Below are 21,212 nucleotides of genomic sequence, written 5' to 3'. Positions count from 1 at the left end.
CGCCCCCCCTGCAGCCAAATCCGCTGCTGGCTTCCTCGTGTCTGTGGGTGGGGCCCCACATAGGCTGATTTGCCCTGGGTCCTGCAAACTGCTCAGGTCATCTCTGCCAACACCCTACCTGACACCCTCCCCGACACCCCCCCGCCACACACCTGTACTCCCTTGGGGGGAGCCCCACTTATTGCTACCCATACACACACCCCCACACACGCACCCACCCCACAAACACACCCCCAGCCACCCTCCCACTCCAGATACCCCACAAATCCCATACCCACCCACATACACACACACACACCCCATGCCCTCCACACCCCACATACAAACACCCCTCCACCCCACCCCTCCACACTTCCCTACAATATGCAAAAGTAAGACTTCCTTTTGAGTTCTTATGCAATCACCTCTATATACACCACACAGACCAGGACAATTTTTTTTTTAAATAAAATTAAAACGTTATTGTCAACGTTTGATTTTTAGTATAATTTTTTTTTCCAGTTCCAAGATGGCAAATCCCCTTCCCAAAAGGAGTACTTCTGGGGGCAAGGGGAGGGACTTCCGGTGGCAAATGTCAGGGGTTAGGGGCTGGGACTTCCAGTCCCAAGATGATGACCAGTAGGTGGGGCACCTGTTAAGGGGCAGGGCTACCTTTGCAGTCCTCAACATCTTACCAAAACTCATTAAGTGGCCCTTCACCTGAAGTAATTGCCCACTCATTTTATCACGTGGTGTACAATTGGTGGGGTGGGGAAAAGTCTAAGGCATTAAAAGTCTTTGGTAGTTAATGGTGTGTGTGGGAGTTGTTCAGTTTGTCCCATGGGTCTTTCTTCTGGATAGCAGTCTCAGATGGCTGTCTTCATATTGGCAATGGCCCAGCGCCAGATGGTATCAGATGCCACACGGCACCTTATCAGTTTTGCATAGCAGATGAGTACTCTGCAGGCTCACAGGATGCTCTTGTTGCTTGGGTCCCATGCTCCAGATACTCCAAGGATTAGTGTGCATCATCATCTCGTATTCCTTCTCCCTCAGGGTATCAACCAGTGGCTGTATGTAATCAGCTTTCTCTTTCAGGCTTTGGTGAATGCCAGTTTTCAAATGGGATAGTCACATCAATCACAGGACTTCTTGTTGTCCTTGTCCCTGACCACAATATCAAATACAGCTGACTGTCACAGCCTGGGATGGTGTGATTCACAGCTACTATCCTAACATGATTCTAAGGTGGTGTTGTGGCACAGTTGAAAGGCTCTTGTGTGGGGCTTACATGACACAAGATGTGGGGCAGGGTCTTGCACTCATCCTCCCACCTGCAGCACCTCTTGTTACAGTGTCCATAGTGGATGCTGCCATTGAGCAGGAGGCAATTGAAACAGTCCCAGTAGATGAAGGGTCAGTCTGTGAAATGCATGAAGTTACTGTGGGGCATAAAGTGGCTGCCGGCATCCCATTTTGAGGTTACCTCAAAGATTTTGCTTTGATCAGGTATCACCTTCAGGTCACTCTTGTACTTGGCTCACATAGCATCTTTCAGGAACCTCTCCAGGCAGGACCTGACACAGGAGGCAACATAAATGTAGTTGGCAGCTGGGAGCAGCAAGACCCTCAGCTCCTATTTCTTGCACTATGTCCAGCAGCAGCTAGTGTGCTTTCTGAGATGTCACATGATCTTGTGGGCTTAGTTTCACAATGAGACAAAGTCCCTGCTGTCTCACCTAAACTCAGCCTCCAGCAACCCATTCAGAAATGTAGCCAGAAACAGTTCAACAGGGAGCAGTCTACTATTCTTGTGAAGTCTAATAAACTCAAATGTGACACTATAAATATTAAGGGTTTTAAAAGTATTGTTAAACGGAGGAAAGTGGTACAACCCATCAAAGATGAAGCACTGTATTTTTGTTTCACCCAAGTAATCAACCTTAAGGAGCAACACAGTAAATACAAAAAGGCAATAGGCCCCGCTGCCTGGCTGGAGCGCAGCCTGGTGCAGCCCCGGCTCTGGCCACCCTGCGCAGATCCAGGGGGCACACACCCCTGCCATGCCGTGCTGCAAGTGGTTCCATGCCCCAGATACATCAAATGAGACAGGAATTATATTTACCATATTAAAACATTTTTTTTCAGTTAAAGAAAAAATGTATAGATAAGGAAGAAAGATACATACTTGTTAAGCGAACTATTGGTGATAGAATGCTAACTTTAGGGAGTAATTATGCACCTAATCAAAACCAGATTTTTTTCTTTAGAAAGCTGTCTCAAACTTCAGAAAAATATAAAGAGGTATGTTGGGAGGGGTCTATAACTATGTTAAGGCCTTAAAAGTAGATTGGTTTAATGGAAGTATAACACAGGATAGAAAATCGGGGACAGCACTAAGAATATGACTAGACTATGTGTGTATGAGTAGTACACCCAAGATGAAAACTTGGCAACTAAATATCCCACTTTTGTAGGATAGTGAACTATTAGCAAAAGTGAACTATTAAAAAAAAATCAAGCTATACGTTCTTTTAATGCACAGCAATAAGCTCTGGTGCATATCACATTTAAACATGCACCCAGGACCAGAACACGGTGAGCTGGGTCAGAGTAGTCCTGGCTGGCAGGAGGTCTGGGGAGTCTTCCTGCCAACCCAAGGCTGTTTCAACCTGGTTCAGCATGCTGCAGTGGAGGCTAGCCAGCAAGCAGTCTCCACACTGAAGTACTTTCATGCCCCAGCCAGGCCTGTCAGCATCTACATGTGCATTGCTGTGGAGTAAAAAACACCACAGGATAGTATTTGATTTACAAGTACTAACCAAAATTAGTTTTTTCTGTCCTATTAGCACTGCATGTGTAGATACTGAGACATTTACTGCAGAGCCTGTTAGGCAACTCTGAAATAAATGTCTCATGTAGATGCACCCACTGAGAATAATATAAATCAAATTTAAAATAATATTTTATTAAATGTTTTCAAGGCAGTCATTAGAGGCAGCCTAATAAGTAAAGTGCCTTGCCTAAGAAAGACCGCAAGATAGGAAATGCAAAATGTCACTAGTGAGTTAGAAAGACAAGTTATATCAGATAAATCAATGACAGAAACTGTATTAAAAATTAATAGAAATTAAAGCCAGGTAGATTTATTACACACTGAAAGAGCAGACAAATTAAGTATAATATATAAAACAGCCTGTGGCAGGCTGTTGGAACCATAGACTACAGCCTAGATGCAGGTGGTAATGCTAAGTACAGGCTGCGCAGGAGTACTGGGCCAGCTGAGGGAGAGAATTAGCAATCACAAGAAGTTAAAAGGCTCCCAAGGAGAGGAAGCCAGGGAATCAGACAGATAGAAGGTGAGAGAGAGTGACTTAGCCAGTGCCTGCAATACCAGACCAGGGACTCTCAGGACCTGGGGAGAGACCCAGGGGCTGTAAGACTGGGACCAGCAGCACTAGGGCAGACAGCTGAGTCACAGGCAACCTGACAGGAAAGTCTGAAGACAGAAAGGAGTAGCAACAAGCCAGAGGCACCTTCTCAGAGGCTGAAAAGGACTCAAACTTGTGAGTTAACCCTTTATAGATTGTGTTTATATTAGTATTTGAGGACTGACTAATCTAGGAAGATGCTTGTGGGACAGGCATGCCTGGAAGTGAAGGATGCATATTGTGTTTAGATACTTTGTAAGATAAGCAACAACCACGAACCCACTACACAGTCATATTATGCAAAGGGGAAAAACAATATGATAGACTATTAGCAAATTAAAAAAAAAAATGAATTGCAGTAAAACTATACTACCTGTCTGGAGAGCTCCAAATGACTTAACAACTGGCTCAGCAAGTTATAAGATTTTTTTTATTCTATAGTTCTAGAATTTGTATTCAATATTCCCAGTAGTAGCACTGGCTACTATTCTATAGGCCTGTGCAAGTAGGCAGCTATTCAATCCGGCTTTGGATCTGGCAGCTTCAGATGCCAGGGATCTGATCCGGAGCTCCAGACTGGGTTTCTGCTTCGATCTGGCCGAAGCGGCTCTGAAGCTTCGGAGCTGCCTCGGAGATCTGGCCATAGGGTATAATGGGGAATCAGTGAAACATCTATAACTTTGTTGGGTTTTGTCTTATTGGGATGAAACTTGCAGGGATGGTAGTCTATGCTGAGAGCATGAAGCCTGCCAAGTTCCAAGAAGATTGATGCAGGAGTTTGGGGGGGAACTGTACCCCAAATTCTTGAAAGCAAAACTCATGTCACATGTATATATTACACCACAGGGGGGTGAAAACTGCAGGAGTAGTAACCCTTCCTGAGGCCACAAAGCCTGCCAAATTTCAAAAAGATCAGAGCAGGGGTTTGGGGGGAACTGCACCTCAAGCTGCTGACAGGCAAAACTTGTGACATGGGTAATAGTGTGTGTTAAGGCATAGCAGGGTGAAAACTGCAGGGATGGTAGGCCCTGCTGCGGTCACGAAGCCTGCTGGCTATCAAGGAGATAGGAGCAGGCGGGTTCTGGGGCCCTGCACTTCTAGCTGCTAACAGGAAAAACTTGTGACATGGGTGCTTGTGCAACTGACTGTCTCTGTCTTGAGGCAGTTGATTGTCTGTATTGATTATTTCCTCTTAGTCTGTGGTTTTGTAGGTGTTAATTGTTGCAAATGAACTGGTTACATTAGCTAGCAACTGTCTATTGAGCTGGTCCCTGAGTGAATCATGATTAACTGGTAACATAGTAGCTTAGCAGTCAGGCCTGCAGTAGTTCCGCCCCCACCCGGTCTCTCCCCACGACAGACACAGTTGCACAAGCACCCATGTCATGAGTTTTGCTTGTAAGCAGCTAGAGGTGCAGGGCCCCAGAACCCCCCTGTACCGATCTCCTTGACAGCTGGCAGGCTTTGTGGCCTCAGCAGGGGCTACTATCCGTGCAGCTTGCATCCTGCTGCGCCTTAACACACACAGTGTTACCCATGTCATGAGTTTTGCTTGTCCGCAGCTTGAGGTGCATTTTTCCCCAAACCCCTGCACTTATCTCCTTGACAGTTGGCAGGCTTTGTGGCCTCAGCAGGGGCCACCACCCCTGCAGTTTTCACCCCCCTGTGGGGTAACACATACACATGACATGAGTTTGTCTTTCAAGAATTTGGGGTGCAGTTCCCCCCAACCTCCTGCACCTATCACCTTGAAACCTGGTATCCCAGGCTGGGGGAAGCTGCTCTGGCCCCAGCCCAGGCCTGAAATTCCCTGCTTACTTGCTCAGTGGGTCCCGGGCAGTCCTGATGTGTCCCAGAGCCAAGAATGCCAGGCAACCCTGCTGCAGCCCAGCGGCACCTTCCCCAAACCCCCAGTGCTGCCACCCTAGCTGCGTGGGGTCCTGGATGGGGGTTGTAGATGGGTGGGTGTGCCCCCCCCCCGCCATACCTTCCTTCAGCAGCTACTCGGAGTCCGCGTCCCACCAGGACCCACACAGAGCCACCACAACGGACCTGCCTGCACAATTAACGCATTACAAATGTTAACATGTTAATTGGTTCTTGCATTAAATGTGCATGTTAATGGCAATTTCATAGACATTAGGGCTAGAAGGGACCTCACAAGATCATTGGGTCCAGCCCCCTGCCCAAGGCGCAGAAATTCAGCTGAGGTCAGATCACCCCACCAAGATAAGCATCCAAGCGTTGCTTAAAGGTATCCAGAGTAGGTGCTTGCGCCACTTGTGGTGGGAATCTATTCCAGACTCTGGAGACTTGGATGGTAAAGAAACTTTTCTTTATCCAGTCTAAAATTGTCTTCCAGCAGTTTGTACCCTTTAGATAGACCTTGTCTTCCCTTTGGGTGCCCTGGTGAACAGATGTTCTCCGTTTTCCTGATGCATACTTATTATATACTTACAGGCTGCCACCAGGTTACCTCTGATTATTAGGATTAAATTTTATATTATTATTAGGGCTTTCAATTAATGTATTAGTAAGTTTTAATAGCTGAGAAAATATTGCTATAATAAAGTTTGGATAATGATGTAAAGAAAATATATTTAGAAGTTTTGTAGATATACAAAATTCCAAAGATGACATTAAAATTCCATTTTTCAATAACTGCAATTGCGATCATGGAGATGGGGCTGGGAGCTCCCTGCCTAGGAAGGGTTCCCCACCCAGCCTGGAACTGTTTGGGACCTGCCTTTGACCAGGACAGTTCTTGGCTGGCCCCAGGCTGTGCGGAAAAATCTGCACATGCAGGCTGGAGGTGGCTGGGGACTGTCCCGTTTCAGGCAATTCCCAGCCAGCTCTGGGCTGCACATGCAGACTTCCCTGTGCAGCCTAGGGCTTGCCAGGAACTGTCCTAGTCAGGGCCAGGTCCCAGCCCTGCAGATTTTTCCCAGCCCTGTGTCCCAATCAGGTGATCGAGGCACAGGGCTTAGAAACAGCTGTGGGGGAGGGGCAGATCCCAGCCCCTTGTCCTGATCTACCAGTGGGGAAGTTAGCAATGAGCCCCCAGCTGGGGGGCTGAGAATCAGGATTGGGGAGCTGGGGCTGAAAGCTCCCTGCTGCCAGGGCAGGGGGACGTTGTCCCCACCCAGGCTCTGCCCCCGGAGCCCACCCCGGCAGCAGGCAGCTCCCAGGGGCAGGGAGCAATATCCCAGCCCCTGCCAGGACCCAGCTGTCTCCTGACCCCCCGTGCTCCTTACCAGCCCCTGGACTAGCACCAAGGGGAAGCTTAAAGTTCCCCCTGTCTGCTGCAGGGGGCAGACTGCTGCCAAGAGCAGCAAATCTGCTCCTGGGTCCCCACACATGTAGATGCTTGCCCAGGGTGGGTTTACGCTAGAGTAAATTATGCATCATTGGCTCATTGTGAATGTGTCCCAGAATCCAGCTGTTCTGGAAGGAGGCTGGAGACAGTGAGGGAAATAACAAGATGCCAGCTATCAGATAACCTCTTGGTGTTCCTATTGAACCTTCCTGAGGACTCTGAAACATATAAGAGTAATAAGGAAATAGTCGCTCATCTTTTGTTGTCTGGAAGAATTACAGTTTCAAAAGCCTAGACGAGAAGTGACACCTCTAAAATCACTGACTGGTTTAAAAAAGTTTGGGAAATTTTAGTAATTGAAACACTGTCCTGTCAAGTAAGAGTTCTGCAGGGGAGGAGGAAAAAAGATGCTTATTTGGAAATTTGGTGGAAATTACTGGAATTTGATTTTTTTAAAAAAAAGAAAGAAACTTGTTCCACCAAGTCAGAAAATATAAACTTTTTTTGAGTATTGCAAAAAAGTGCAAGTGCTAACACTTAAAAACAAATTTGGAATGCATTTAAAATTTGAAGGCAGAGGTGAGTAGAAGATAGTGAGATATATATTATGCAGAGCTCTAGGGGAAAAAGGAAGGGGTGCATTATTATAGTAAGTGAAGAAACACAAAGCTTAGATCAGTAGAAACAAAGAAGCTGTCAGGGACTGAAAGGAAGAGAAGGAAAGAACACAAACCTCCTGTAGATATTGACCTGGGTTAAGGGAACCCTGTTAAAGATAAATATTTGTCCTTATATATATTTTAGGGGATTGCATGTATCTTTAAATATTAAATCTGTTATTTGATGTTAGATTCATTAATAAATAAAGTTTTGTTTTATTTTTGTTTTTTAAGAGAGAGAACCAAGTATAATTTATTGGAAGAGCCTTTGGAGTTCATACCATTCATTCACCATTTTATTGAAAGTCTCTCTCTCTCTCTCTCTCTCTTTCTTAAACTCCAGTTTTGGAGTCATAAGAATCTGAGATTTAACATCCTTCTATACCTTTCAGTTTCAGTTTAGACAAAGTCCAAAAAAGGTTGGGCCACTCTAACACTATGTTCCAGTTCCATAGCTCAAAGCATGGATTTGAAATACTAAGCTTCCAGTTGGTAATGCAAATCATCTTACTATAGAAATAATTCTGTTCCTCTGATACAGCAGTTTTGAAAAATGTCCAGGCCATTCAAGCACAGTTTAACTACATAAGGAATATTTAATGAACATTTTTAAAAGGCCTGTGATATGAAATACAATCCTGGTTCAGTAGATTAGTAGCATACACTTAGACTGTCTGAAAGTTTATTGAGAACTGGAAAGTTAAAATAAATGGATAAGCAGGAGTTTGTGCTGAACATTCCCACTAATCAGTCTATACAATCAGATGTTCAACCCAAATATCATGTTGCATTTTTTCTTCTCTCTCTCTGCAATCTCCTTGTTACATCATACATTATTGAAGACTTTCCAGAGATGTATCATTCTGTGATCTCATAAAGTCTAAGACTTTTAAAGTCATAAAGGAAATATTTTTATCTAGTCTAGGGCCTGAATTAGGCAGGAGGCAATACCTTTCCTCCAGTACTTTATCTTTTCACCCTTGTATATTTTTAACCTAATTGGCTGTCATAAGAGATCCTTTTTCCACATAAATATGCAGGGATGGCAAATCTACTCTAGACTTTCATAGGCCGTTTAAGTAGTCTTATTATTAAAAAGTGTATGTAATCTTTTGGGCATGTATTTGGATCTCCCAGTGTCAAACCCCCCTCCCCCCGCCCCCTGTGCTGCAAATTAGTGGTGTGGGGAACGCCCATATGTGTGGCAGGTATGGTGTGCACCACAATGCACAGATGGGTTGTATGGCGCTGCATACCACATATGCACACTCATCAGGACACACCGCAGATAGTAAAACTAAATTGCAGTTGACCTAAGCACATTAAAAAAAGAAAAGCTGTAAGCATATGCTTGATTTTTAAGTACATAGGTGCTTCCATTTCTGATTCCTGTGCTATCCAGTCCTATGCAGATACTTTAACCCTGCAGCTATTTTTATGTGTAATGACTCACCCTTTGGCACTTAGTTGCTGACAAGAGTGAATTTAGCACAGGCCTTTTACTTTGCAAGTTGTTATTTGCTGCTTGTGCATTCTGGAACTTCCTGTCTGTTTTGCAGTGTTGGGGAAGCAAAGGCTCAGAGTATGCTTGTCTTACAGTGTCAATATATAGGGAAATAATATTACTATTTATAAACTACATGTCCAGCTAGTATTGGTATCTAATGAATACATACAAATAAGATGTTTTAATTAAGGGTGTGTTGTGTGTGTGGTGTGTTTTTTTTGTTTTGTTTTGTTTTTAAAACATTGCTTTTTAGTTTCCTCTAGAAAGATAGGAATTGCCCAGAGGAGGAAAAATCAATCAACTAAGATCCAGTGAACTAAGGGAATTATGCCAGATTCTCTTTTTTTTTTTTTTTTTTTTTTTTTTTTTTTTTTTTTTTCCCCCCCCAACCCAGATTAAAGTGGACTTAGATTTCTAATAAATCCACTTACACTAAGTCTCTCAGCACTGCCAGCTCCTTGCCACCCCAGGAAATACTACCAGCGCAATTCCATATGCCAATGTATTAAAAAATGAGACCATCTTTATTTCTTTTTAAGGTTTCTCTTTTTTACTACTTTTATTTTATCCTTAAGTGACTGACTTCCTTCATTTCACCACCCTTCCCCACCCCAATTTCTTTTCCACCTCTCATTTCATTACCCACACCCTGTCCCACTAACTCTCTGCCTCCCAGGCTTATGTTCTCGCCCCACCACCCCAACCCATCTCTCTCACCCCCACCTATAGCAGGAATAAAATCCTGTTCTGGCTTACCAGCCCTGTAGTACCAACCCATAGCTATAGCTCCTAGTCAGGACCCTGCTTACCAGCCTTTTAGTGGCAAGTCACAGCTGTGCAGGTGGGGGACTGTCAAAGAAAGTTTTTAGGTTTAAGGGACATGTTGTCCCTTGACAGTTAATTGACAGTTAATGCACCTGAATTTTCTCCACATCTACACATGTGCCCAGGTCGGGAGCAAATTGAGCACTACAGGAGCATCCTAGTCCAGGGCTGCTCTTGCACTGCTCTGCCCCTGTGGAGCAGCCAAGGGGAGGTCCAGGCTCTGGCCACACCTGCCTGGGTGCCTGTGTTTCCCCCCAGGGACTCACCTGATATTCCTTTCCAGTGGGCAGGGCTGGAGACAGTGCCTCAGAGAGCCTGCCCGAGGAGGGCTCTGAACTTCCCTAGTGGCACTGCCCTGCTTAGACCACAGGTGAGTCCTTGGAGGGGAAATGGAGATGATCACTATCAGAGCTGTCCCTAGGAGTGTGTGAGGCCTGGGGCATATCAGCCTGTGCAGGGCCTGGGGGGAGGGGGTGGCAAACAGCCAGAGCCAGAGGAGTTGGGGGTTTTTGGGATGGTGAGCAGCCGGAACTGGCAGTGGTTGGCAACAGTGGCAGCAGCAGCACATGGCGGCTGCAGCGGGGCCTGCACGACACTGTCCATGGAGCCCCCCAAAGTGTGGGGCCCGGGGCGGTTGCCCCATTTGCCCCCACCAGGCATGGCCCTGACACTATTTGCAGAGGTAAACAAGGGAACACACCACAATCTATGGCTCTAGGGACTGACAAAGAGCATCTTTCTGTTGCCCCAGTTTGTTTGGTCTGAAGCTTTTGGGAGGAGATGGACTAAAGGGCAGGAAGCAGCCAGAGTTAACTTAGTCATCACTTGAGCTGAGCTGCTGTTTCCCACTATATCTGACTCAAACTTGAACTTTGCCATTTGTGGGTTATTTGTAGCCCAGACACTTCATCAGTTGGCAGCTGAGAGAATGGGAACAAATTATATACTCAACTAAAGGGAAAGAAATTCATCCCCAGTTCACATTTACCATGAAAGAAAGGTTCCCAAGCAGATTCCTTCAAATGTAACAGGCACCAGATGATACAGTTTTAACATTGCACACTCCAAAGTGCTGACCAATACCATGTTTCTGTGTCAAACAATATTTTATTGGAAACTACAAACCGTGCCATGACAGAGCAGCACCCCAATAGATTTGAATGGACACCATCACAACATAAGACACGGTAATCAGGGATTAAAACAGCCACAACCAACCAGGCACTCTCTCTCCAGTTAATCTAATTCATCAGAAGAATCAATTTTCTCCTGGCGAAAGAAGTGAGGTAAGCCCCAGCTCCACACCACTTGGAGCTGCCCTGGAGCCAAGGACAGCTCCTCCCCCCCCACCCCTAAACTGAGCAGTAGTTGTGGCCCCCTGCTGCCTGGACTGACCAGGAACAGTCTGCACGTGGGTCAGCATCTACACATGCATTCCGGCACATTAAAGTAAAGCGCTGTTGGCTAATACCTGTATCTGTTGGTACTAGCCAACTGCACTTCATATTAATCTACTGCACAGTAGTTGCCGCACATGTGTAGATGGTGATGCTTTACTGTGCATTGGATTAGCCTAATGCACGGTAAAGCACATTTGAAGATGCACCCAAGGTGTGACTGCTCTAAACTCAAACTGATATTAACACCAATCAACATGTAAGCAGGTCAAAGTGCAATGTGTAACAAGACCATTGCAAAGTGCAATGTGTAACTTTCTATCAACAGCATTGATAGAAAGTACAAGTAAAATGAAGGCCCAAGTTTTTTTTGCTAAGCATGCCCTCTTCTAAATTTCCTTTGGAGGGTTACTGGGCACAGGGGTAACAGATAAGCATATTGTCATCTGTTCCTGGAATATGCATTTGAAGATTTAGTTTACCTAGAAAAAAGGTGTTGGCAGGCAAAAAAAAAAAAAAAAAAAAGTTTGCTTGGCAAAAGGGTAGATTGTCCAAGAGTTTTATTTGTTCTGGGATATGAGAACCAGTTCCCCAGTGACTCTCTTAAGATTATCAAACACAATTTAACAATTAAGGTTAGGAACAGATTTTGCTTTTATCCCTGGACAATTTGTGCCTGTTTTTTGTCTTGGAACAGAAATATCCCAGGCTTGGTCGGTACACACATCTCCCTTCTGCTCAGGGTTTAGTGAATGGCTGAATGCATGGATGTTTTTCTGCCATTGATTCAATGATGCAATGCCAGGACAACCATTCAGACATACTTTTTTATGCCCCCAGATAAACTGTTAGTAGTTATCCTATGAACCTTTTTTGGGATTTATCCCAGGACAACAGACATACAGTCTGAACAACTGCACTTTGTCCTGGGTTAAAGTAGTTTGTCCCTGGACAAATATGATGTTTGTAGAATTTTGTCCCCAAGATGGATGAATCTTACTTCATTTAGCTTACTGTTAATGGTCCACAAATTCACATAAGGGAACTTCTTCCCTTAGCTTAACATGTTTCACACTAACAAGTTTAAAAAAAAAAAAAAAAAAAAAAAAAAAGGTCATTAACAACTTTGCTTTTTTGTGCCTGCCTCAGAGCCTCTGGGAAGTTTGTTTGTATCAGAAGTATACAGTAATATATCAGCTATAAGAGTGTACAGTTCACTGATTGGTCTCATTCCAGTTTAATATGTAAACTGCATGCTGCAATTTTCTTTAACTGTCTCATGTCTGTCAGTCTGTTTGTCCACAGTAAAAGCAAAACAGAATGCATCTCCTGTTCCACCTTCCCCCAGAAACTTCCTGGATGCTGCACAAGGACAGCATCCAGCCAGTGGTGAACTGATCTGGAGCTGTGCATGTGGGACCTGTACCCACAGTCATTTCTCCCCCCCCAACTCCCCAGCTGCATCTGGAAGCTGCTCAGCCCCAGCTAAGTTTCCTGTTTGCTGGAAGCCACACCTGTACTGCAACTGAGGAGCAGGGGGAAGAGAAAAGTGGTGGTGATGTGGGTACAGGTCCTTGCTGTCCAGCCTCAGCATGGGTGCAGGCAGAGGCAAAGCACTCTAGCTCCACTGGAATGTGGATCCAGTGGCTCTGTGAACCAGGTGTTGCTGACCCCTAGTTTAGTTTGTTTATTTCATTGCTGGTAACTTAAGGCTTGTGTTATTTGAAGGACTGAGTTCAGGGGGCAAAATCAGTCTAAAAGGACCAGCAAGATAATCAGTCTGCTTACAGGGCTCAGCTAACCATATTTGAGTTCACTGAAAATTTTCAGGGTGGTGGGGGAGAGGGGAACTACAAAATATCATGACAAAGTCTCACGTCCATATTTTTCTTTCTATGGATTTTCAGAGCAGATTTTAGAACTTAACTTCAAAACTGTAAATCTACTTTTTTCAGCTTTTTAAACTGTGGCCTCTTTTTTTCAAGGAATGATTCAGAGCAGGATTTTTCTAGAATAAAAAATATAGGATTTAAGCTTTTAAAGATCATTTCTTAAAGATAGTAAAACTCTGGAATTCACGTACTTTTTTTTGTGCTGATCAGATCTGTTGTTGTCCTTTATTCAAGGGAAACCAAGGCCAGGTTTTTTTATAACTTGGGGTAGACAATTTTAATGTGAAAGTGGCAAAAGAACACAAGAAATGTCTAGTGCCCAGTTTGTGTCAATGTTTAGTGTTGCCTTCAAGTCAACCATTAATTGAAGAGTAAGTAGAAGCTCTTAAGTGCCCACTGCCTCCCCCCCAATCCTGGAGATCTCCTCCACACTTGTCCAGAGATAATACGTGCTGTGTGCTGTAAGCCCTGTAAGCAGACTGATTATCTTACTGGTCCGTTTAGACTGATTTTTGCCCCCTGAATTCAGCCCTTCAAATAACACAAGCCTTAAGTTACCAGCAAAGAAATAAACAAACTAAACTAGGGGTTAGCAACACCTGGTTCACAGCCACTGGATCCGCTGAAGACACATTCCACTGGAGCTAAAGTGTTTGCCTCTGCCTGTACCCATGCTGGTCTATCCTTTTCAAATTAAGGAGGTGCAATCTCTTAAAGACTAGAACTTTATTTTCCTTTTCTTGCTTTCTCTCTCAAACCCGAAACAAAACAAACAAACAAAACCAGCCATATGTTTCTCTCTCTGCCAGAGCTAAACATAATCTCAGTTCATGCTTGTCTAAATTCATGATTTTTAACTAGGTTTGTAATTTATATAACATAATGGAAATATTTAAAAGCTAATGGTGCATAAGCAATGGCTAAATGTGTGTTCATTAACATCCATTTAATATGTATTAGGTGAAAGCAACTTTAAAATTCTGAGTGGCAACAGCAGCTTTATTCTCAGTAAATTTAACATCATTTTCATTTGGTTATTTACATTTTCTTCCTGTTAGTACAATTTCCCATTTGTCAATAAATATTAAAAAGTACAGGCATCAGAATACAGGATATGGCCTGGTTTAGGAGCTCTGTGTGAGCCATGGTGGCCTCTGCCAGGTCGGAATCACTGATCCTCTATCAGCAGTTCCCTGCCAGCGCACCACTGTGGTGCCATCAGTTGGTGCTGTGAGTATCTCCCCACTCCCTGGGCCAGACCCCCAACTCATCTGCCACAACTTGATGGAACCATAATTGAAAGGAGTGGTGTTCCTGCCCTGGCCTGGAGACAGTAATACTCACTGGGTTGATGCAGCTGATCCTGGGGCTCTGCCTCCCCTACACCCCAGTCCACTCACCAACCGTGAGGGCCATTGTGTTGCCACTCCAACCCCTGGCTCCGGCCTCTCATGGCCTCCCATCGGACCTCGGCCCTGTCGGCCTCAGTATGAAGTGCAGGCTTGTAGTTGCAGCCTGCCACTTGCCCCTAATCCCTGGCCGTGCTTCGTCCCTGCGCTGGGCCTGTATCTGTGGTACCCTCCACAGGCTAGAGGATGGTTGTGCCAATCCAGGGCCCTATGGGCAGTGACTGACCCCAGACCCCTTTTTGGGGAGCTCAGCTTTGGGGAGTCCTGTCTGGCTCCCTTGCACTGCACCCGCTCGCCCATGGTGGGACAGTGTCGTGGTGGGAATCTGCTCTGCTGGGTTGCACCCAGGCGAGCTCAGTGTCTTGCCTCCTACCTTTCCCACACACACCCAGCTTCTGCCAGGGTTTTTAAACCTCTCGTGGTGGGTGTCATCAGCCAGCTGCTGCCCGGTCTTTTTGACCCTCATTTGAAAAGCCGATGCAGCACTGGTTCACACAGCTTCAGCCCTGTCTCCGTCTCCGTCTCCCTCCCAGGTAAGTTTCCTGTGGCATAAGGGTCCCTGGGCCTTCCTTCAGAAGTGTTGGGGTCTGTTCGCAGTGCTTCCAATCCCTGTGAGCAGCCCCAGCAGCCACAGACCTCCCCCCTTAAACTGTCTTGTGATGTCTTGACATTTTGTTGGTCTTCCTTTGCCAACTGGTGTTGCCTCTTGTGTGCTTGCAGCATTTCCTCTCCTGGGTCTTCTTGGCTAATATACCTAGAAAGGAAATAAGCAATGAGGTTGTCCTGGCAAGGACAATGTACTGTCATAAACTTGAACGGCTGCAGGGCCAATGCCCAGTGGGTTATACAAGTGTTTTCTATGTGGGACCTTGTTAACCACTGCAATGGGGCATGGTCCATGACTACGATGAACTCCCAGTCTAGTAGATAATATCTAAAATACTCTATTGCCCAGTGTATCCTTCTCGATAGTCACATACCTGACCTCTGCTGAGTTAAGCTTACAACTTGCAAATGCTACGGGGCACTCTACTCCTTCCCATTGTTGCACTAGAATGGCTCCCAGTATGCTGTTTGACGCATCCGTCTGCAAGATAAAAGGTGTTGCAAAATCGGGGGCATGTACCGCTACATCTTTACGCAGTCCCTCCTTTAATTTTTCAAAACTCTCAGACATTTCGGGAGTCCACTGTGGGGCCCTTATGGATCTTCCTCACAAGGCATCCATTAGGGGTGCACTGGGGTTCCTGGGCCTGCCTTTTGGAGCATCGGGGTCTGTTCTCGGCACTTCCAACCCCTGCGAGCAGCCCCAGCCTCCATAGTGGGATATAAATCTAAATAATAATAATTGATAAGTCTTCAAGCAATTCAGTTCATTCCCAGCAAAATTATTTCTGTATTCTGCCTGGAAAGTCTTGCTTTCTTTGGGTAAATGTGATATTTTTTCATTAGACCAACTTAATAGTTGGAGAAATTGTTCTTTGCAAGTTTTGGGGCACAAAAGCTGCTTTTGGTGTTATTCAAAGGTCATTTATTGAATCTGGATCTTTTTTACTCCACCATGTAATTCCAAGTAGAGGTGTGCAGATACATCGGTCCATATTGTATCATCACTGATGAAAGGAAATTTGACATTATCAGCAATTGGCTTTTTTGGCTGATGTGGCAAATAATGTTGCCAATAAATCCCACGTGCATGCGCACAGCTGCAGCTTGTACATGGCCAGCCCAGCAGCTTGGAGAGCACTGTCCAGCTAGTAAGTCTGTTGGGGGTAAGGAGCAGTGAGGAAGATCGAGACCTCTATGGTGGGGGAGGGAGTGGGGCTGGGGCAGGTGCTGCCTAAGTGGGGTAGGATAGGGCACGGGATGGAGCCATGAGTGACTCATCCAGGGGGGCACGAGGAGGGAGCAGTGGCTCCCACTGCTGCATGCACCCCTGGGGGAGGCATGGGTGGTACATACCCCCCAGATCTGTGCAGAGGGTGGTGGCGGGCTGCTGCTGCAGATGGGGCCAGGGGCCTCATAGGGCTCTTCCCTATGTGGGGGTGCTGGGCCTGGGCTGCACTTAGAGCAAGCGGTGGCAGCGCTGGGAGGGGAGAGCTATGGGGTGGGCTACAGTGGTTCATCATGGGGGGCCTCGATCTGTCCCCCACACTTCCCTTCCCTCGCCTTCCTCCCCAATAAACTTACCAGCCAGATGCTGCTTTCCAAGCTGAGGGGCTGCATATTGGCAATTGGATCAATTATTGGCCAATATGGCTCATTAATAATTGGCCTTTGATATTGGCCCCCCAGTTTTTTATCGGTGCACCCCTAGTTCCAAGATTTTCTGGAGAAGAGGGCAAAGGCAGCACATTCTTGTAAGACTCATGTGATGTGGGAGTGTTCTGTTTGAATTTATGAAACAGAATGAGAATTTAGAACCTATAATAGTAATGGGTATAGAGTTTCATAGACATTGGGGCTAGAAGGGACCTCGGAAGATCATCGAGTCCAGCCCCAGCCCGAACGGCAGGAAGTCAGCTGGAGTCATAGGATCCCAGCAAGATAAGCATCCAATTTACTCTTGAAGGTGTTCAATATAGGTGCTTCAACCACCTCCAGTGGCAGGCTATTCCAGACCTTGGGGGCTCAGACAGTAAAGAAATTCTTCCTTATGTCCAGCCTGAAACGGTTTTGCAGTAGTTTATAACCATTCGACCTCCGTCATCCCTTGGGGCACACTGGTGAACAAATGTTCCCCCAGATACTGATGGTCACCCCTGATAAACTTATAGGTGGCCATCAGATCACCCCTGAGCCTGCGCTTTTCCAGGCTAAAGAGCCTCATAGATCTCAGCCTGTCGTCATAAGGTCTGTTTTCCTGACCTCTGGTCATGCGTGTGGCTCTTCTCTGGACTCTCTCAAGCTTCTCCACATCCTTTTTGAATTGTGGGGCCCAAAACTGGATGCAGTACTCGAGCTGCGGCCTCACCAAGGCCGAGTACAATGGGAGAATGACGTCCTGGGATCTGCTTGAGAAGCATCTATGGATGTGTGAAAGAAATCAAACTTTGCATTGTGGTTGTATCAGAATTGACAGAGGCATCTTGGTTTATTTAGAGCTATACAAGTGATCACAAGGAGGGTTCTCAAAGGAACTCTGAACTCTATAAGTTTACAAGCGTATTTATACTTTAGACAGTGAGAAAAGATGCTCAGACAGAGCAACCTTGAAGAAACAGGAAGAAGTTGATCATTCGTTTGGCGCACACAGGCAGTTTGCTTATTCAGCAAACACGTTGTGTTTGGGGAACAGCTATCAGTTTCTGGTTCCCGGAAAGGAGGAGGTTAACATCTGTGCACAGAGATTAATATATCAAGACAAAGCAAGGCATGAAGGTTTTTCCTTATCTTAGAACATTTTGAAACACATAGCATCAGCATCTTTTTCTCTTCTCTTTCTCTCTCTTTGTCTCTCTTCTTAGTCAAGTAAGAGACCTGGTTAAACTTATTTCCACATTTTCCCCCCTTTTTGGCCCAACATGTTAGATATTTATAGCCATGAACCTTTTAACTTCTATTATTTCTTTCTCTTTACTTTCCGCTATTTTAACATACATATTATATACTTCGTTTCTTTGCACAGAGGTTAACCAGTTATTTTGCATTTGCTTAGCAGCACAACTTAAGCAGCATCTTATTAGCATAAATACTAGGCATACTCCAGAAAAAATAACAAACAGTAGTAACAGACCATGAATAACTGTAGAGCCAAAGGAACTATAAATGGAGCTGAACCAAGAACTTAAATTCCAACTATCTGACTCATGCAATTTGGCTGTTTCTTTCCGAATATGTGCAGTCAAATCCTGAATTCCTTCTGAGTTATCGGGACTATAAGTACAACATTCTTTACTTATTAAAGCACAGACTCTTCTTTTACTGGCTAAAGTGAAGTCTAGAGCTATGCGATTTTGCAAAACCATGGTTCGCAGCACTACTATCTCTTGGGACAGTTGGTCTACAGAATCTGCAGCATTATTACTTACTTGTTCTAATATATTAGCTAACAATCTTATTTCTTTAATGGTCCTGGCCACACCATACATAGGAATCATTATAGCACCAAATTGTTCTTCTTCAGTGGTTTCCCTTTTTTTTTTTTTTTCTAACTGCTCTGGAAGGAAGGGAAGACAGAAGTCGAATAGCTGGTGTAACATATCTAATGTAACATTATCCTGACCAGTTGCCAGGCAACTAAAAAATATGCACAATCTCCACAAATATAATAAGTTCCATTATATGTCACCCATTTCCTGTTTTGAGCATGAGTACTATTTAAAATGATGGCTGATGCCCATGCTGAACTGTTAAATGTTATCTTTCCGTATCCCTTAATTTCAAGGCATGCATTATTGTTCATTGAAGAACAATCAATAGTATATTTACAGGTACTAGTTCCTACCTATCTGGTACCATTATATTTATAACACAAAAGTCCGGGAGCTTTTCTGGCTAACTGGATACGTGGAAAGGGAGCAGGATCAGAAGAGGGAGGAAGACATTGGGAAAAGGTCTGATTTGACCAAAATCCTTGGCACCTACTGTAGTTGTGCTGTGGGTCATACATATCACAAAAGTTGGTCCAATTAAGGGATAAAGCAATCAGGGGCACCCCTGTCATTGTACTAGGAGGCAAGTGGGAACATACCCAACATTTAGAAACATTTAAATCTTTTGCATATTGATAAGACAGTTGAAGAAAAGTGTTTTGGTGAGCATGCCAGTGTGGGAGTGATCTTTTTGACCTGTTTTGAAGTCTAATCTTATTTACAAAGTTTCTTTTAGCTGGTGAGTCTTTAAGTTCATATAAGATGATGCAAAAGGAAAGACTGAGAAGTACTCAAATCACGACTAACCAACCCCACCTTGGGAACCAGGAACTAGGCAGAAGCCTTTTTCCTTTCCAAAGGGCATAGTGGTGTTGTTGGGGTACATTTTCTTCACTCTGTAGTGTCAAATCCTCTTCGCCAGTAGGCGTTTGGCTTACTACTGGTCTCGAGCTCTCCTGTTGGAGGTGCTAGGCTCACTACCAGTCTGTGGAGGCTGATTACAAGGTTGATATGGAGGAGACTCTGGGTTTAACAGGGCTGATGTTTTCTTACTGTGTGAAGTGTGGATCCACATTTGGAGTCCTTGACACTTTATTGCAGTGTTGGTTGTCAGAAGTACCTGGAATGGGCCTTTCCAGCGGGGTTCCAGTAATGACTTCCATTGATGGAATTTTACATGGACTCAGTCAGCAGGCAGGATGGAATGGCATGGCTCATCTGGTTCCTTGGGGAGAGCTGCTTGTACCTGTGAATGAAAAGCCTTAACACACTTCATTAGTGCCATACAGTAGTCTAAAATAATATCATTAAGTAAGTGTATATCGCAAAAGTGGGAGGCAACAGGTGGTGAGGCGGGGAGCCTCATGGGTCTTCCCATCAGGATTTTATGTGGGCTAAGTCCAGTCTTTCTCTTGACAGTAGATCTCATACTCATAAGGGCTACAGGAAGTGCATCTGGCCATTTCAGGTGAGTGTCAGCACAAATTTTGGCCAGTTTATTTTTTAAAATGCCATTTTGGTGTTCCACTTGGCCTGAGGCCTGTGGATGGTACGGGCAATGAAAGTTCTGCTGCATTTGCAGGACTTTGCAGACTTTTTTCATCATCTGCCCAATAAAATGAGTTCCTCTATCGGAGTTTGTGGATAAAGGAATACCAAACCTCGGAATAAAGTCTCTGAACAACTGTTTGCTCGCAGTGATGGTATCAGTTTTTGCTCATGGGTAGGCTTCTACCCATCCAGAGAACATGCATACAATAACAAGAACATATTCATAAGAACAACATTTCTGCATTTGAATAAAATCTATTGTAAATTTACAAACAGCCCCCAAGGTGGGGGATGTGCTGCCCTTTTTGGTTTTTACAGGCTTTTCTACATTATGGGTTTGACAAATAGGGCAGGTATAACAGTATTGTTGAGCCACAGATGGAAAAGTTGGAGCAAACCAATCAAGCTTAACAGCTTCTATCATCCCCCACTTTGCTCATGTGTGCTATGCTGTGGTGTATGCAAGCAAGATAGGGATGAAGGACCATTGGGGCAACCAGGCGGCTGTCCGGGGAGCGCCACAAATGGTCAGAGTGTAACAAATACCCAGCCAGTCTCCACGTATCTTTTTCTGGTTCTGGAGCCTGATCTTGGAGGAGGGCAAAGTCGTGAAGACTTGCCAATGGAAACTGGTTAGTCAAGATAGACAAAAATGCAGGTGTAGCCCGAGGAGTGTAAATAGCTGCAGCTTTGGCAGCAGAGTCTGCCAGAGCATTCCCACATGTAACATCATCATAAGGTTTCTGGTGAGCTTGGCATTTAATAATATCAATAACCGAAGGTAACTGTAAAGCATTTAACAAGGCATTTACATATGGACCATTACTAATTTTGGCACCTCCTGATGTGAGGAAGCCTCTTTGCTTCCAAAGTTGCCCATAATCATGTACAATACCAAAAGTATAGTGAGAATCAGTGTAAATATTAAGAGGTACCAGAGGCTAGGGTGCAAGCCCTGGTAAGGGACACAAGCTCGGCAACTTGAGCTGAATACACACTAGGCAAGTGATGGCTTTCTATAACATATTGGGAACATACTGCATATTCTGCAACAAGAGAACCTTTTGAGTTTCTTTGACATGATCCATGAACATAAAATACTAGATTTGGGTTTTGCAAGGGGGTGTCCTTAAGATCAGTGCGGGGCATTGT

General features: G+C 44.8%; 1 protein-coding gene across 5 annotated transcripts in view; it reads left to right on the top strand.

Moving 5' to 3' along the window:
- HRH1 (histamine receptor H1) overlaps nt 1-21,212 on the top strand; it is a 114,142-nt gene that overhangs the window by 63,682 nt on the left and 29,248 nt on the right. For 2 of the 5 annotated variants that reach the window (XM_006038033.3, XM_025194508.1), the window contains exon 1: nt 3,309-3,545. The exons of the other annotated variants lie outside the window; for them this stretch is intronic. The gene's annotated coding sequence lies outside the window, so the exon portion shown is untranslated. Of the gene's footprint in view, nt 1-3,308; nt 3,546-21,212 lie in introns of those variants that run through there. 5 annotated transcript variants of the gene reach the window in all.

The sequence above is a fragment of the Alligator sinensis genome, unplaced genomic scaffold (assembly GCF_000455745.1).
Source record: "Alligator sinensis unplaced genomic scaffold, ASM45574v1 scaffold1215_1, whole genome shotgun sequence".
In the NCBI taxonomy this organism is placed as follows: domain Eukaryota; kingdom Metazoa; phylum Chordata; order Crocodylia; family Alligatoridae; genus Alligator; species Alligator sinensis.
The sequence above is the reverse complement of the archived record's forward strand: the minus strand, read 5'-3'. Positions and strand labels throughout refer to the sequence as shown.